Genomic DNA, 18,904 nt, shown 5'->3' with positions numbered 1-18,904 from the left:
ACGTCTCTTCTGCCACTGGTCTCTTTTGAGTGAAGGCACTGGGGCCCTTGTTAAAGGGACAATGTTGCTTGCTGATCTTATTGGTTGTAACACCTTAGTTCCAGTTAGCAAAGTGGATTTGCTGCTTCCCTTCCAGGGCCCTGGAGGGTGGGACTTGGGGCAGGTCCTGTTTTCGTGAGTTGTGAGACGGAGGGAGGGCACCAGGAAGGTGACCTCACCTGGGTGCCCGTTCCTGAGGTAGAGGGGAAGTTCGCTTGAGGATGCCCGGCAGTGCTTAGGTGGGGCTGCAGGAGCCCACACACCTTGCCAGTAATGCCCAGCGTCCACCCTTGGGGTGTTTGTACCTGCTTGCGTGTGGCCTGTAGGGCAGAACCCGCGCACATGGCTCACCCACCGGCCTCCCTTGCTTCACCTGTCTCAGTTGCCATCAGCTCTGGCTTTTCTCATGTGACTAAAATCCTCCTCCCTGCAGCTGTCTTCTTCTTAGTCTGGATTCTCTCCCTTACACGTGGGAAAAGGGGTGCCTGTGTTGAGCCCCCAAGGTGTTCTGGGGTCTTCACTTGTAAAACTTAAGTGGTTTTACCACTTAATGTCAGTAATGTGTAGATTTTACATATTGGTGAATTACTTCTGACTAACAAATGTGGAAAGCTAGGCAGTTGAAAGAAGAGGCATTTTTAAATGAGTGAGGATGCCATTGTCTGTTGAGCTGGGGTTATAACAGGCAGAAAGGAATGAGTTGGTTAGTTCACTGGGACAGGAAGGATTCTGGGCTAACCCCCGTCTGAGTGTTCCCGTGAAGAAGGCCAAGGGACAAGCCACAGCACCCCCTGGTGGACCTCACAGTGACATGCCATCCCATTAAATGTCCACAGTAGGGATGGCCAGCATGGAGTCATCCCCAGTCCCTCTCCTGGTCCCCTGAGACAAGAAACATTCCTTTCCAAAGGACAAGTCAGAGTTAGGAATGTGGTAGGTGGCTGTAGAATACTCCAGAGTTGAGTGGCACCCCCTGACGCACCATGGGTGCCGGGTAAAGGGGGTGTATAGTGAAGAAAGGAAGCTTACCCAAAGAAAGGTCTAAATTTTGCCCTCAGCTACTGGGAAGTGATCACAAGGCCCTTAGAATGTCGCACTTGATAAGAGTGTCTTTCTTTTACCTGGGGACCTTGAGCCTCCCAGGACAGTGTGGTTTACGATGAGGGCTTTGGGCCATGTGGTATCCACTCTGCCTCCAGAGGGGTCAGCCATGATGGCAGTTAGCCATGGAGCCCAGTGGAAACTCTGCACACCAAGGCTCAGGTGGGCATCCCTGGTGGGCAGTGCTCTGTGCATATGTGACACATCGTTGTTGGGAGCAGTTAACGCTATTCACAACTCCGTGGAAGCTCTGCATGTGGAACTTTCCTCGACTCGGTGCTATGCACCTTTTCCCTTTGCTGATTTTAATCTGCATTCTTCAGCTGTAATAAACCATAACTGTGAGTATTACAGCTTTCAGTGAGTTCTATGAGTTCTTCTAGTAAATTATTGAACCTCAGGGTGGTCTTGGGACACCCATACCCCCAGACTTTGCAGTTGGTAATTATACAGTAGAGTAGAATCCTTTACTATATGAGTCTTTTTAAACACTGGCTATGTGACTGAGCTAACTGACCACAGACAGACAGGTTGAACATAAACAAAAAAAAAATCAAGAAAAAAGTGCTAGAGACACAGGCTCTTAGAGGCAGATGTCACAGCAGTGATACTTGGCTATGGGCCCAGCTCACTGTGTGATGGGCTTCAAGTGTGGATACAAACTGAGATAGCTGAGCTCTCACTGAAATGCTTTCTGGTGCCAGGATGAAGAGAAATCCCAAGTCAGTATCCAAGGTTAAAGTGTAATTGTGGACCCCAGTGACTGTGCTCCATTCTTGCCAGAGGGGACCTCTGATTTCTAGGGTTAAATGAGCATAGCATCTGGGTGGATTAGGGATGGAAAGGTGGGTTGGTAACAGGAAGGAGAGGAAGAAACAGATGAAGAGTCAGAAGATGGAGATTTGGATCCTAATATTGTTATGGGCTGGTCACGACTTTGGGAAGGTCATTGATGTCGCTGGATCTTTGCCCCATTTGGCATCTTGCAGGCAGGCATTCCTATGTTTTTTAGGACGATGGAGCTAGATTCAGGGAAGGTAATGAAAGAGAATGTACATTTGTGTACTTTATCTGTCAGGGGCTGGGTTGGGGCTTGACTTACTATATTAATCAGGGATCTTCATAGAAACAGAACCAGTAGTACACACACACACACACACACACATGCATACCATTTATCTATATATATGTATAGCTATAGCTATATCTGTATCTATCTAGAGAGAGAGAGAGATTTTAAGGAACTGGCTCATATGATTGCAGGGGCTGGCAAGTCTGAAATGTGTAGGGAAGGCCAGCAGGCTGGAAACTCAGGGAAGAGTTGATGCTGCTGTCTTGAGTCTGAATTCCTTAACAGACTAGAAAACGCAGGCACATTTTGTGTGTTGCAGTCTTGAGGAGAACTTCAGAAAATCTTAGTCTTTGCTCTCAAGGCCTTCAACTGATTGGATGAGACCCACCCACATATGGCAGGTGATCTGCTTTACCCAAAGTCTACCGAGTTAAATATCAATCACACCTGAAAAATAGCTTTCCAGCAACATCTAGACTGATGTTCACCCAAGCAACTGGGCACCACAGCCTAGCCAAGGCAATACGTAAAATTAACCATCAACGCATTTAATGCTCACAGCAACAGTGCAAAGTAGGCAGCAAGAACAGTGCTGGGCCTGGGCCTAACATGTTTCTGGCTCCATCTTCACATGTTACCATGTTGTATCTGGTAAATAATCCCTAAGATCTGCCAGCTGGGACATTTACACTCTTTGTAAACCAAACAACAGACTCCATTTTTCCTACTGTTCCCTCCCCCAAAAAGGGCTGCTGGTGCTAACACCCCCCAACCCCTTTTTTTTTTTTCTAACAAGGTAATGGTCTACTAGGAGCCTGGAAAGCTTATTAGTAGCCAAAGATTTGTCCTTATGTCCAGACTGTGATACTTACCAGCTACCTCTTAACCTCTAGGTTTGAATCTCCACTGAATGGTTCAGGGAAGGCATCCGTTCATTCAACCAAACTGACAAAACCTTTCCGACATACCAGGCATTATGATAAGGACCAGGGCTGGAATATAGCCAAGACACAGACCTGTTTGTGTCTCTCAGTCTAGCTGATGTGGAGAAGATTATCATAAGATGAGCAAATGTTTGGAAAGTGCTTTTGATGTTGTAAAATGCTGGCTCTAAGTTTCTGCACGCTCACTGTAGTCACTGAATGTCCAGACTTCCCGTGACCCTATGAAAATGGTAGAGTTGACTTAATTGTCAGCATGGTAGTGACTAAACATGGCCAGCATTCTGAGTACTTATTTGCATAAAAGTGTAAGAAGTTATCAGTTTCACTTGTAAAATCTCCAGAACCTCATAAGAAATGCTAATGAAAGATCTAAGCTGAAGCTAGACAGTGAGCTTCCCCAAAGAGAGGGAAGAATGAATGGAAATGAAGAGTGCCATTATGCAGGACTGATTTTTTCAAATGCCAGATGTTAATAATTAAACTTTCATTAATGGATAAAAAGAATGAAATAATGCCATTTGCATCAACATGCATGGACCTGGAGATTATCATACTAAGTGAAGTAAGTCAGACAGAGAAAGACAAATATTATATGATGTCGCTTATATGTGGAATCTAAAAAAAAAATGATACAAATGAACTTATTTACAAAACAGACAGACTCACAGACTTAGAGAATGAACTTACGGTTACCGGGGGAAGGGTGGGGGGAGGGAGAGATTGGGAGTTTGGGATTGACATGTACACACTGCTATATTTAAAATAGATAACCAACAAGGACCTACTGTTTAGCACAGGGAACTCTGCTCAATATTCTGTAATAACCTAAATGGGAAAAGAATTTGAAAAAGAATAGATACATGTATATGTATAACTGAATCACTTTGCTGTACACCTGAAACTAACACAACGTTGTGAATCAACTATGCTCCAATATAAAAAAAAAAAAAGAGAAAAACTTTCATTAATGGAGAACACAACAGAAGGAATGTTACATCAGTGAACTTAAAAACTCTTCTCCTGCCTAAATGACTTGCCTTCCATTTGGGAAAAATACCCTCTTCTAAGGACAATGAGTTAACTAGGTAAGTTCCCATGACTGGAGAGGCACAGGGACAGACTTTTGTTGTCCATTTACCTGTGATGTCACGGATGAGTCATTGCTCTCGGGTGTGCTACACTTGGCCTCAGGGTTGTAAATAGAACTATGTTAGGACTACTGTGAAACGTAATAAGTAAATAATAAAATATGAATCTTACCAATGAAGAGCAGTACTGTTCCTTGACCAGTGACTTTTAAAGCTATCCTGATGGAGAGAAAAATCAGTTTTACCAATCCATGTAGGCTCTGAGGTAAAAGTGACTTGGAATAGAGAAAGAACCCAAATGGGCCCCCAGAAGCCTAGGTTTTCGCATATGAAGGTCAAGGACAGTCTTATTCAGCTATCTTTTTGGTAACTATTTTAGAGTTCACACTCCTGGTACCATCCAAAAAGCTAGTTACGTCTTCTTCCCTCTAATGAAAGAATGTCTTTAACTGAGCCTTTTAAAAAAATTACTTAATAGTTAAGAATGAAAATAAGCTGCAAGATAAATATGGTTTCGGTTCATATTCTGCCCCTACTTCTCTCTGGGCCTCAGTTTTCTTAATCTGTAAAATGTGTAGGTTTTAATATATATGGGTTTTATGGCTTCCTGTTCTTTCCAACTTCTTGAAATCACAGCTCCCCAGCCCTGTACCACTAAGCTGTTCAGGTGAGGGAAACTGGGGAAATTGTAGCTGAAGGGTCATCTCCAGCTTTTCCTTGAAAGGAAGCTTTGTGCCCTCCCTCCCCTCCACGGCCCCTGGCTATGGCTAGACCCGCGTGGGCAGGGAAGGGAGGCTGTATTCCTGGGGCTGGGCAGGGTCTAAGGGCTTATTCCATGTCTCCTGAGTGTCTCTGGGATAAACATTTGGTGAGGAGGCAGGGGGCTGTGTGGAAGGGGGGTTGCCATGGCAACCCAGAAATGTGTGCTGCTCCAGACCTGTTGATTTCTCCCTCTCTGGCCTCGTGTCTTTTCTGATGGGAGGGGACAAATATTGGGAGTGACCTGGGGAGTTGAGCAAATTCCCGCAAATCATTCCGCAGCCCCCAGCCTGAACACGATTCACAGAGGAGGGGCCCAGCACCAAGATAGCGCACAGCACTCTAAGCTCGCTGCGTCCCAGAACCAGCTTCCTCAGGCCACTCAGTCTTCCTTCAGTACTCAAAGCCCACCTGCTCTGAGGGGCCGTTGGAGATTACCCGCCGTGGCTCTCTCCCTTCTCTGAATTCCTTCAGCACGTGTGTCGGTGTGTCGTGTATGTAAGTCTTCTTAAGGTTTCTCAGCTGCTGAAGCCTGCACACCAACAGAATAGTTAGCCTTAGTATGAATTGTTTCTGTGATCAACCACATACATAACCTTGCACCGGTAACACAGGAATTGCTGGTGTGGCCAGAGATCTGGGCTCAGGTGTAAGGAATAAATAAGCAAGGGCAGGGGATCTCAGAGAGGGACTCACCCAGAGAAGCCAGGCAGTAGAAGGAGAGGAGAGGGGAGGGGCAGGGGAGGAGGGTGGGGAGAGGACCAAAGGGCAGGGAGAGAGAGGGGGAGGGGGCACGGGAGAGAGAAGGAGAGTGAGTGTGTGTCAAGGGATGAAAGATTCGATGCTGTACTGGAAGAGAGGTGAGAAAACTAGAAGCAAGGGTAGGTACAATTCAATTAGGGGGAAACTAACTGTAAATAACACTCCTAGTTACATTAGGGAACCGATTCTGGTTCCAGCTCCTGAGCACCAGGGCCTGCAGGGTGGGTGGATGCTGAAGGCCTTCTCTGGGAGCAGCAGTAAGGAAGGGCCACTTCTGCCTTTCCCTCCCGAGGGCCCTTCCCAGCCCCGGAGCGCCGCCCGCCAGCCCCGGGGGTGCTGGCCGCTGTGGCCGGAGGCACCGATGACAGCGTCTCAGGGCCTCTGCTCCAGCCACCGTTGTTTTCCACTTGACTTTGAGGAAGTTAATGAACAAATGCTCGGCGTGGCCTCAACTGCTCCCTTCTCAACCATGAGCCTGTCCACACGGCAAAGCCTCCTGTTGTCTCGGCTGCTCCCCTGCAGCTGTCAAAGCGGGCAGCTGTCGGGTGGTATATTGGTTAACACGTGTGAGCTCATTGGAGTCTGGTGTGCGTGGTACAACTTCCACTCTGTTCCCTCAGCTTTTTTCTCAGACTCCCTGGCTCGGAAGAAAGCTCTGGCAAGAACCTACATGTATGATATGAAAACACCATCCCTTGTATGCTATATATAGTTGTGCACAGGTGTTAGATAAGAAGTACATGTGTTATAAGTGTAAAATGTGGTCAGAAGACCCAGATGCAAAAATCTATTTGTTCACAGCCACAGGCATCTGTTCGCAGATGACGCGCCGGTCCCTGCCCTGATCCAGAGAATTACTTAGGACTGTTCAAAATGAACGATACTTGTCAACACGTTCTAAAATCCAGTTAATAAAAAAGGAAAGTGTCAAGTTGCTTCCAAATTGATCTGAGTAGGATCTTTTAAGTGTCTGCAATAAAAGTTATTTATAAGACAGATTCTATCAGTTTACACTTAAAAATCTTAAAAACCTTTAATGGCATCCCATTTCCTGTGGTGAAGAATCCAGGTTCTGGGTGGTCATGCAAGGCCTTCCATAATCTAGACTTGGTGTTATTCATCTTTAAGACTATGACCTCCACTGCTTGTACCACAGAGCTTGTTTTCTGGTTATATCCTTTTGACTATGTAAAAATATAAATTTCTTGGACAAATATATAATTTGCGGATGGTCCAAAGCTAGAAGAGATAGTGAATTCATTTATTCAACTGATACTGAACACCTAGGCTGGGCTGGGTTTGGTTCTAGCACTGAGGATACAGCAAGGACGAAACAAAGCATCTGCTCTGTGGAGCTTGCATGCTAGTGAGGGAAATGGACCAAAGTGTCGGGTGGGGTAAGAAGAGATACCAGGTGGCTTGGGATGGGAGTAATCACTGATGTCAGAGAGGAGCCTCCCTGATAAGGTGCACTTCGAGCAGAAGAGGGCACCAGCTAAGGTTGAGGAGAATGGTGTTTTCAGGCCGTGGGAAGAGCAATGCAAAGACTGTCTTGTATGCTTGGAGCGTTTGTACGACAGCAAGAAGGCCACTTGTGGTGGTGGTGGAGAGAGTGGAGGTGAGAATTGTAGGAGGTGAGGTCAGAGAGGTAGCTAAGGCCAGATCTCATAGAGCATTCTGGCTATGGTCATGACTTTGGATTTTACTCCAGTGACATGGGAAGCCACTGGAAGATTTTGAGCAGTTGAGAGGTATGATTGACTTAGGAATTACACAGTTACTCTGGTTACCATACGCAGAACAGGCTACTGTGGGGGGTCAAGGGTGGAAGCTGGGAGACCAGACAAGAAGTTATTCTAATAGTCTAGGTTAGGGACAGTGGTGGTTTAGACTAGGGTGTGCATGATGGAGGTAGTGAAAATGGTAGGATTCTGTAGACATTTGAAGGTAGGGTTGTAAGGCTCTTCTGATCAATCAGACATGGAATGTGGGAGGGGAGTCAGTGATTCCAAAGATTTTGGACTGAGCAGTCAGGAACATTGAGACTAGAGTCACTATTTATGGACGTGGGGAGAAGGAGTTTGGGAAGAGGTGGGGGTAGAAAGCTAAGGGTTCTATTTTGGATCGATTAAATTTAAGACACATGGGCTTCCCTGGTGGCGCAGTGGTTGAGAGTCCGCCTGCTGATGAAGGGGACACAGGTTCGTGCCCCGGTCCGGGAGGATCCCACATGCCACGGAGCGGCTGGGCCCGTGAGCCATGGCCACTGAGCCTGCGCGTCCGGAGCCTGTGCTCCGCAACGGGAGAGCCCACAACAGTGAGAGGCCCGCGTACCGCAAAAAAAAAAAAAAATTAAGACACACATTCTGTAATTAGAGATATTCAGTAGGCAGTTGGATACAGGCGTCTGAAAGTCAGGGAGAAATTAGGACTGGAGAAATAGTGTTCGGAGTGGTTCAGCCTACAGATGGCTTTAGGGAGTGAGGGTATATAAAAAAGGGAAGAAATCCAAGGACCCAGCAATGATGGAGGAGCATCCAAGGGGATAGAATGAGAACCGAGAGAGAGGGATTCCCATGAGGCCAAGGAAAGAAAGCATCCCCAGAAGGAGAGATCAACTAGGTCAGATGCTGCTGATACATCAATAAGATGAAGACTGAGACTTGACCATTGAATTTAACAATAAGAGGTCCATTGCTATGTAGAATTCAGTTTTAGATAGCCCCCGATAGGCCAAAACTATCATGATCATTTTAATAGGAAACCACACATAGGTACAAATGTATCAAGTTTCATGTGTAGGATTTGGAAGGTGTGGGTTCACAACAGTTTCTGAGAAAAAGCCTGGTGGGATTTATGACGCTGAGTGCCATACAAACTACCAAGTGATGGGGATGTCAAAAAAACCCACATGGAACTGACTTTGCCGCATAGATGGAAGCATAGCATCTAGACTAATGGGACTGGGTTCTGTCCGAGAGGTGCACTGCCAGGAGGGCAAGTGTTTCTGTATCTATTTCTGTATAACAAACCACCCTCAGAATGTACTGGTTTAATCCAGTGATTTATTATTTCTCATAATTTTATGGATCGGTTGGTTGGTTCTTCTTTTGGTTTTGCCTGGGCTGATATGACTACAGTCCTCTTGTGAATTGGCAAGGCCCTGGGTTTAGCTGGGTCCTTCAGACCATGTGGTCTTTCATCTTCAAGGAGGCGAAATTGGACTTCCTTGCATGTTGATGGCAGTGATCCAAGAGGGCAAGCCCAAGGTACAATGACACCGAGCCTCTGCTTGCACCATGTTTGTCCCATTGACCAAAGTGAGTCATATGGCCAAGCCCAAGGTCAAGGTGGGAGGAGACAGTATCAATATATGGATACCAGAGATGTGATTTGTTGGGGGCCTTTTGTATGAAAATCTACCACTGGCAGATTTTGACTTGATATGAGAGAAAAGGTTTTTTGGGTTTTTTTTGTTTTTTTTTAACATCTTTATTGGAGTATAATTGCTTTACAGTGTTGTGTTAGTTTCTGGGCAGAAGACCTAAATAGACATTTCTCCAAAGAAGATATACAGATTGCCAACAAACACATGAAAGGATACTCCACATCACTATTCATTAGAGAAATGCAAATCAAAACTACAGTGAGGTATCACCTCCCATGGTCAGAATGGCCATCATCAAAAAATCGACAAACAATAAATGCTGGAGAGGGTGTGGAGAAAAGGGAACCCTCCTGCACTGTTGGTGGGAATGTAAATTGATACAGCCACTGTGGAGAGAAAAGTTTTAAACAGCAATAGCCATGCAATTAGCTGCTTTATGAAATAGCTGCTCCCTGGTGGTGGAGGTGTTCCAACTCTAATTCATATGTTTATTCTTCCACTCATTTAAACATTTTGTTAAATACCTATGATACGCAAGATCCTAGGTTAGGCACTGTGAGGGGTAAAAGATGGATAGAATAAAGCCTGTGGAGTGACTTTTATAGACCCCTGGGAGAAATGGAAAAACAAAAAAATTGGAGTCACTGAGAGATACTTACAGATAAAGAACAGTGGGAAAGCAGAGACGAGAGAGAACTCCTGGCTGGAGTCAGGGAGTGCAGGATGAGGAGGTCATTGGAGCCTTTACAGAAAAGGTAACATTTTAGCAGAGAGAAAGGAAGGAAACGAATAGTTATGGAGTTCTTCTCTGAGCCAGGCACAGTACTAGGCTCTGTGTTAATGTTTCACCCTTTAATCCTTGTGGCAACCACACCATTCCCATCTAAGGACACTGGATCTCAGCGTGTTCACACAGGCATTGTCAGGCCAAGAATTTAAGTCTTGGTCTGGCTAGTCTAAAATCTGTATTCTTCACAGGAAATTAGGCTGCCACAATAAAATTATCATGTATGATAATTCACATATTTTAAAGTACTTTAAAAAGCTCATTCAAGCCTCACAACAAATATGAGGAAAATATTATCTCCATTTTATAGGTGAAGAAATTGAAGCTCAGAGAAATTGAGTCAGATAGATATGGGACTTTTGCATTAACTCTTCCCTCTGCCTGGAATTCTGTTTCCTGTGACTTTATGTGTCTGGCTCCTTCCTGTCATTCAGGTCTCAGCTTACATGTCACCCTCCCTCATCACCAAGTCTGAAGTGGCCCCCAAGTCTTAGGCTCACATATCATCCTGTTTAAATTCATTGTGTGGCACTTGTCACTGTTTGGATGATCTGTTTTGTTTTGTTTTGTTTTTCTTTAAACTTTGCTGATTGCTGGTTTTCAGTTTCTCCCCATTAGAAACTAAACTCCATGAATGCAATATTTTTCTTTTTCTCTTTTTTTAGCTTGATTTTATTTTAATCCCACACACCAGATACTTATGTTTCATAGTCATATTTATTTTTATTTACATACAAGTTTACTCTTTCTTATTGCTCACCAGTCCTTCTTTCTTTTTGTCATTTTTTTGATATCATTTTCCTTCTTCCTAATGTATATCCTTTAGTTCAGATATTCCTTTAATCAGGGTCTATTGTACTGACTGAACTCTGATTTCGTATGTCTGGAAATGCTGTATTTCCTGTTGTTCTTGAAATATAGTTTCAGTGCTCGTATTTAGTACAGTTCTGAGTTGACAGCGATTTTCTCTCAGCATTTTGAAGATATCATTCTGTTGACTTCTGGCTTTCGTTGTTGCTGTTGAGGTCAGCTGTCAGCGTAATCACTGTTCCTTAATAGTGTTTCCCCACCCCCCCCACTCCCGCCCCGCCGCCGCCGTCTATTTTTAAGATCTTCTTTCTTTGGTTTTCTGTAGCTTCATTATGATGCGTACTGCTTGGAATAGGTTAGATTCCCTGAAACTGAGAAGTGGTGTCAACTATGGAAAATTCTAAGCCATCTTCTTTTCAAATATTTATTCATTCTTTTCTCCCTATTTACATCTTCTGGAACCTCAATTATACATAAGTTGCATCTTTTCATTCTCTCATTCATGTATCTTAACATCTTATTTATATTTTTCACCTTTTTGGTTGATGCATTCTGGATAATTCTTTAGCTGTTTCCCCCAGTCTAATAGGTACATTTTTCTTCCTGTGTCTGACCTGCTGTTTAAGTCATCCAATGTGTTTTAAATTTCATTTATCGTAGTGTTTATTTCATGAAGTTATATTTGGTTCTTTAAAATAGGTTTGTTCAGCTTTGCTAATCTTTTGCTCCTTTGGATTACTATAATTTCCCTCATTTCTTTAACCATGTTAAACCTACTTATTAAAATTTTTTCTCTAATCATTTAATACCTGCAGGCTCTATGAGTCTGATTCTGCAATTTATTGTTTCTGTTGACTCTTACTAATATTGGCTTGTACTCCATGTATTTAGTGATTTTGCTGTTCATCTCTGAAAATAACAAGAGGCCTGAGTTGAATTTTCAGAGAGAATTTTCTTGGAGAGAATTTGTGTTTCTTCTACCAGGTGTTTGGAGCACTGTCCAATCGAGGACAACTTTAAACTAAGTTTGGCACCCTCTATTTTTGGTGTGAATTCCAGCCCTAAATCCTCATCAATATTAGTTTGTGGTAGGAAAAATTAGGGGAATGTTTTTTTTTCCTGCCACTTTCCTACTCTAAGGGTCAAGTCTGAGCCAGATAAATCTTTGATGGGGCAACTAAGGTATCACCCTGTAGGCCTCCCAGTTAATAAAAGTCCCATTTTGCTTGGGACCTAGGATTTTTTCCTCTAGTCTCTTATATGTATGACCCTAGACCAACAGGAAATTCAGAGATTCCCACAAGGAAAATGACTTTGTAGCTTAGTTATCCCCATTGAATTGTACTTCCTTATCTTTATTTCCTCTGATTGTACTCCTTGTTCTCCTGCTAGCTCGGCCACACTTTAAAATATGTTTTATGTTTTATCCAGAATTCTTAGTTGTTCTGTACTGGGAAAGTATTCTCTCCTTGTTTATCCCAACATATTGCCAGAAGCAAAAGCACCTATTCTTTTTCCACACTACATTACTTGGCCTCAAAGCTTGACGAACACTTATCAGAGATGTAGCAAAAAGTCATTTCTGTTTTGAGTGATGTTACCAGAATCCTGTTCTCTTAATATTAAAAATGTCCCTCTTTCCCCCAAGATCATCTAACCATAAAAGAAAAGCAAAGGTCTTTGTGTAAAATGAAGAGCCAGTGTGGCTGGAACGCAATAAGAAATGGGAAGAGAGGCATGAGAATAAGTTGGAGATACAGATTGGAATCAGATCATGAAGAAGTATTGTGGGGAACTGGGTTTTTTCTAAGTCAAATAGGAAATCATTAAAGGTGTTAAACAGGATAGGGATCTGAACTAGGTCTATTTGAAGACTATAAACGAGGATGACAAATTGTTGGAGGGCAGAAGTGGAAAAATGGAGACCTCCTGGGAGACTTTCATTAGTCCAGATAAGAAATGGAGGTGGCTTGGAGTAGCACGGTAGCCAGGAGACACAAAAATGTGTATAAGTATAGTATCTATTGTTATGTAACTAATTACTCCATGTGTATAAGTATAGTATCTATTGTTATGTAACTAATTACTCCAAAATTTAGCAACTTAAAACAATCAGCACTTGTATCACCCAGTTTCTGAGTGCTAGGAGTCTAGGAGCAACTTGTCTGAGTGGCTCTGGCTCAGGGTCAGTAGTCAAGCTTACATCTGGGGCTGCCTCAAGGCCGCCTCAAGGCCATCTCAAGGCTTGACTGGGCTGGGGAATCCACGTTCAAGCTCACTCATGTGGTTGCTGGAAGGCTCAATCCCTTGGCTGCCTAATGGCCAGAGGCTTCTGTTCCCTACCATATGGACCTCTCCAAGGGCTATTCACAACATGGCAGTTTGCAGCTAGCTTCCCTCAGAGTCGGGGTGCTGGTGGGAGAACAAGATGGAAGTCATAGTCTTTTTATATCCTAATCTCTGAAGTAACATATCATCAACTCTGCCATACGCTATTGGTTGTACAAACCAACCTGAGACAGTATGGGAGAGGACTACACAAGGGTATGAATATCAGGAAGTGGGAATCATTGGGGACCATCTTGGAAGCTGCCTACCATAATGCATATGAGATCTACTTTGGCTGTAGAACAAACCAAATGATGAATTTGATGTGAGGAAAGGGAAGAAAATAAGGATGGCTTCCAGGCTTTTGGTTTTAGTTACTTTACTACAATTGGAAGAAAAACATGTTGGAAGTGAGGAGAAATCAAGAGTTCTTCTTTCAACATGTGCAGAAGTTGCAAAGCTTTTTAGATATCCAAGTGGATGTATCAGTAAGAAGTTTGAATGAATGATTCTGGAGCTTGGGAGAGAGCCCAAGACAGGAGATTAAATTTGCAAGTCATAACCTATAGATGAGATCTAAAACATAGGCACTGGATGAGATCTAAAACATAGGCACTGGATGAGATCACTTAGTTGCAGTTATTCGCAACCTTAGCTGCCCATTAGAATCATCTGGGAAGCTTGAAAAATTGACACCAGGCCATTCTCCAAGTCACCTAAATCAACATATCTGGACATGGCACCCAACCATTGGGATTTTTAAAGTTCCCGAGTGATTTCAATGAGAACCGAAGATTGAAAACCACTGACAAGGGAGAAAATGCAAGAAGGGAAAAGAAGGGAGCCCACGACCCCTGCGTGTACATAAGGGTAGAGGATGATGGTGCTGCAGAGGGAGAAAGTTAAGGCATAAGACACAGCTTCTTTCGCAGTGCCTGAGAATTGCTTTATTTTGTGGTTGACAAGCTGGTGAGCTGAGAGCAGTTTGTACGCTCCACATGCAAAGGGTCATCCTCTGTGGCTGATGAAGAACATAGGATCACTTTGGAATTTCAAAATGTAAAAAGTTGAATATACTGATTCTATTTCATAATGCAGTCAGACTTAATTAGACCCAAAGTATTTACCCACTGTTCCCCTGGCCTTTTTTTTTTTTTTTTTGCGGTACGCGGGCCTCTCACCGCTGTGGCCTCTCCTGTGGCGGAGCACAGGCTCCGGACGCGCAGGCTCAGCGGCCATGGCTCACGGGCCCAGCCGCTTCACGGCATGTGGCATCCTCCCGGACCGGGGCACGAACCCGCATCCCCTGCCTCGGCAAGCGGACTCTCAACCACTGCGCCACCAGGGAAGCCCTGGCCTTTTTAATTAGGGGTAAAATTTAAGCAAATCTGAACCAGACACTCTTTAAGTATAGAAGACTCTGTGCAGAGATGTGGCTGGATTCCAGTGGGAAGCTCCTGAAGTCAGGCTGTCAGGGAAAAAAGACTAAGTGTCCAGTCTAACGTCAGGTTAACACTAACAACGTGCTGATCTTTGTGTGCAAAAAGATCATGGGACAATCCATTGGTAAGTAGGTGTTGGAGGTGTTTTTCCATCTGTGCGGATCCAACCATTTGTTAGCCCCTCTTCCCAAACTTTTGCAAACTGATGTACCTGAGTGAACAGTGGCTTGCAGCTGTGTTCTCAGCCCTGCTTCCTGAGACATTGGCACTGTGACCTTGATCTCATTAATCCATTTTCCATGACTCTTGACCAACAAATCAAATAGGTCAAATTCATAACGGTTGAGTCCTCTGGAAGGATATAGCACATTCCCTCACCCTATGCCTGCACCTGACTGGGCTCTTTTAAAAACTATCACTTTGTTTCTATTTCTGGCTATCAGGGTCATTAAAGGAGACTTCAGATGCTCTCTGGTTGGAGTCCAAAGTCCTCAGTTCAAGACTGAGCTCTACCACTTGTTGGTTGTGAGCCCTAGGGCACACCACTTAGTCTACTAAGCCTGTTTCCCCCTCTGTAGAATGGAGGGTCCCTGCCTTACTCTTTCCTGAGATCACTGTTTATAGAGAAATGAGTGAATGTAAACAACCTTATCTTGCTGATGTAGACTTAACTGCAGTCACCATATCTGCTGCACTGGGCATATGCAGAGCCATTCACCTGCCTTGGACGTCTGCCTCCTTGCCTTCTCACCATCAGGCCTTTCCTTCCTTCCATATCTCATGGCACAGACCTCTCATTTCTTCAGGAAGTCCTTCTGGATTAACCCCATCTCACTTGTATCATCCTTTTTGCTTTTCTCCAGTGCCAGAATATGGTGTTCTCTTTAAGTGCCATTTACTTGTATGTTTCTCTATGGATGTCTTAAATTTGTCCCAAATCTTGAATCTGAATCTGCATTAGATTGTAAGTGTTGGGGGCTTAGGGACTGGAGATTTCTCCCAGCTTTGCAGCACGGATCAATGTGAAAGTTTTACCCATTGATATGGGCTGCTAACTTCTTTTTATATCTGATTTGTATTCCTCACTGATCTTCACAAATCAAAATCACCCAGAAAGCAATCAAGTTGGGGATGTTTGTAGATATTTTCCTACATTTATAGTTCAGTCCTTCCCTTGTTAAAACAATTCTTGTCTACCAGAGTCTTACAGATAATTGGATATCAGCCAATATGGGCAGAAATGGAAACATCCATTTTTGCCTTTCATTAGCAGCATCATGTCTTCATCAACACACTCCACCGAGATTTCAACATCACTATCCTTCCTTCCTCCCTCCCTCCTTCCCTTCCTTCCCTCCCTCCCTTTCAAGTTGTTCCAAGCCCAGTGACGTTCAAAATGATGAGTCATTGTCTAAATGTGGAGGCTGGCATTCTGCATGCACGACAGTGTGTGCTTGGGTGCCATCCCAGCCCGCGTGACTTTGACCCCTGGGGGAGGGCATTCTGAAAATGATCCTCCATGAGCACGAAAGTGGCATAAACCATGACCTCATATTTTTGGAACCCCAGCAGGGATGAGGGGACTCAAGCTGATGTTTTCTGGGTTTTATATAATGAACATACATCGTAGAGTTCTGTGGTGCAGTAGAAACACCATTCTTGATGACAGAAGACCTGAATTGGGGTCTTGCTCTTTCAGTAACTAGTTGTGAGACCTTGGGCAAGCCATGTCACCCCTCTGGACCTCAGAGAGGAAGCAGGTTGAACTGGGTCATCTTAAAGTTAATTTCTTTAGACTCCAAGGTTCTGCTGAGGGCTGTGAAATAACGTGATCACTCATCAAGGACTTTACAAATTTTCCTTGCTCTCCTAGTATTTCTGTTGATCGTAGGGAGAGGGGGACTATTCTGGGAGAGCTTTCTGGATATCTACAAGATACATACGTAATGGATGATAAAAGGAGGTCAGAGACTGGAAGGTACAAATGAGAAAAAAAGAGGAAAAGGAAGATGTCCTTGTGTTTCCCTTTACACTGCAGTTTTTCTGGTCCAGTAGTAGATTTCTGATCATTCCCAAGGAGTCAAGGGTGGATGCTGATTGCTGTGGACTGAATGCTTCTGTTCCCCCCCAAATTCTAATGTTGAAGCCCCTGAAGTGATGGTATTTGGAGGTGTGGCTTTGGGGAAGGGATTGAGTCATGAGAATAAAGCCCCCATGATGGGATTAATATCTTTATAAGAAGAGAGCTGGCCGTTTCTTACCCTGTCCTTTGAGGATAAAACGAGAAGATGACCATCCGTAAACCAGGAAGAGTTGCCTCCACCAAGAACCCAACCATACTGGCACCCAGCCAGCCTCCAGAGCTATAAGAAAGAAATGTTTGTTACTTAAGCCCGCCCAGTCAGTGGTATTTGTTATAGCAGTTTGAGCCAACGAAGACACTGATGTCATCCAAGACACAGAATGTGAACCTGCTTCAGCCCCAATTCAGGGCTGGAGTGATGCCCCAAATCACTCAGTTTCAAGGACAAGTATCTGTGGGGTTCCTGTCTGTATGTAGAGGTTGAATATACTAACCTTGGGCCTCTGGTGCTGAGCCCTACTCCTTGCATGCTTTTAAAACTTTATATAGGGACTTCCGTGGTGGTGTGGTGGTTAAGAATCGGCCTCCCAATGCAGGGGACACAGGTTTGATCCCTGGTTTGGGAAGTTCCCACATGTCGCAGAGCAACTAAGCCTGTGCACCACAACTACTGAGCCCGCGCACCTAGAGCCTGTGCTCTGCAACGAGAAACCACGCAATGAGAAGCCCGTGCACCACAAAGAAGAGTAGCCCCCGCTCGCTGCAACTAGAGAAAGCCCTCGTGCAGCAACGAAGACCCAACGCAGCCATAAATAAATAAATAAATAAAATAAATTTATATTAAAAAACTTTATATAAAGGTATCATGCATGTATCTTTCTGAAACTTGCTTTTTTTTTTCTGCCATGGATCCATGTTGATACACATAGCTGTAGTTGACTCATTTAAACTACTATGTACTTCTCCACTGTAAGAATATATCACTATTTATATATCTGTTGATGGACATATATGTTGTTTCTAATCCTTTTTCTATTAAAAGCAAAGCAACAAAACACATTTTTATGCATGTCTCCTTGAGCCCATGGAGTTGCAGAATTAAAGCATTAATTAAAGCATATGTATACCTTCAACTTCACTTACTCTTGCCAACATACTCTTAAAGGGGTCATGCTAATATATACTCCTATCAGCACCATAGGAGAGTTCTTATTTTTCCACCTCCTTGTCTGCACACAGAATTTTCCAGACCTTTTAGCTTTTGCAGTCTCTGACATAGTGAGCATTTAATCTGATTCCAGATGTTTAAGGGAATGATTTAAATGTTCTCAGTGTTAAGTAGGATATTTACTATCTATTCTTGACAGATGTTATTTATTAGATTGTGGAAGTTACTAGCCTTACTTTACTATGATTTTAAACCATGAATGGATGTTGAGTTTTATCAGATATTTTTGTTGTGCATATTCAGAGGTGATCATCTAACATTTTAAATAATCTTCCTAGTGATATTAGACCCAGGTGGCTGGTTTGATGGGTAACTAAGAGATGAGGTGAAGATTCTTGAGACCAATCTCTTGCAGTTTTTCAACATCAACTTCCAATAGCGCATCTCAAAAGTCACCTCCCACGGTCAGATGGTTGGGAAGGAATTCATGTATTGTCATGTACCACGAATAGTTCATCATGGGGTAAGTGGGGATGTGCCAGGGTGTTGTTATAACTAGAGACTGTTCTAGAAGGCCTGCAGAACAGCATGCTTCACAATGGGTTATTTGAACAATATACGATTATTACGGGCCGATGCCTGGGGCTTGGCTATACTTTTGTGAAGGTGAAATTTTCTTTGTAATGGACTTGGCTATAATGGGATTTGATCTCCATTCATCCCACCCACCCGTTCTCCCTCTGGCACCTTTGATAGACTTGCTGCCTATGCAGCAGCCAGCCCAGCTGAGTCTCAGGAGCCAACATGCCTCTAATTTGTAACCAAAAGCTCTCCAACAGGGCTCTCTCCTCATAAGCCCCAGATCTCTTTGATTTACCAAACATTCATCCATCATCCATGGCCTTACTCAGTCTGCTTTCCCAAGGTGTTTACCATCTTACTTCGCTTAGCTCCCTCGGAACCCTCCCAGCCTGTTTAGATACGACTTGTGTTTGTCACACATTATGGATGTTATGTTCTGGAGGGTTCTGGGTTCTCACCCCTGGTTAGTGGGAGTGCCATGTCCGTCTGGTGGGGTAGTAGTCAGAGGGTGAGGCTAACAAGCTTCATACCACAGGTTTTGAATAAAGGCA

The 18,904-nt window shown here is 43.9% G+C and overlaps 1 protein-coding gene across 1 annotated transcript in view; it reads left to right on the top strand.

Annotated features, from left to right (window-relative positions):
- CHCHD3 (coiled-coil-helix-coiled-coil-helix domain containing 3) overlaps positions 1 to 18,904 on the top strand; it is a 449,179-nt gene that overhangs the window by 317,445 nt on the left and 112,830 nt on the right. The window lies entirely within an intron of this gene.

This window comes from Monodon monoceros, unplaced genomic scaffold (genome assembly GCF_005190385.1).
Source record: "Monodon monoceros isolate NGI ecotype Baffin Bay Population unplaced genomic scaffold, NGI_Narwhal_1 Super_Scaffold_2, whole genome shotgun sequence".
Classification (NCBI taxonomy): domain Eukaryota; kingdom Metazoa; phylum Chordata; class Mammalia; order Artiodactyla; family Monodontidae; genus Monodon; species Monodon monoceros.
The sequence above is the reverse complement of the archived record's forward strand: the minus strand, read 5'-3'. Positions and strand labels throughout refer to the sequence as shown.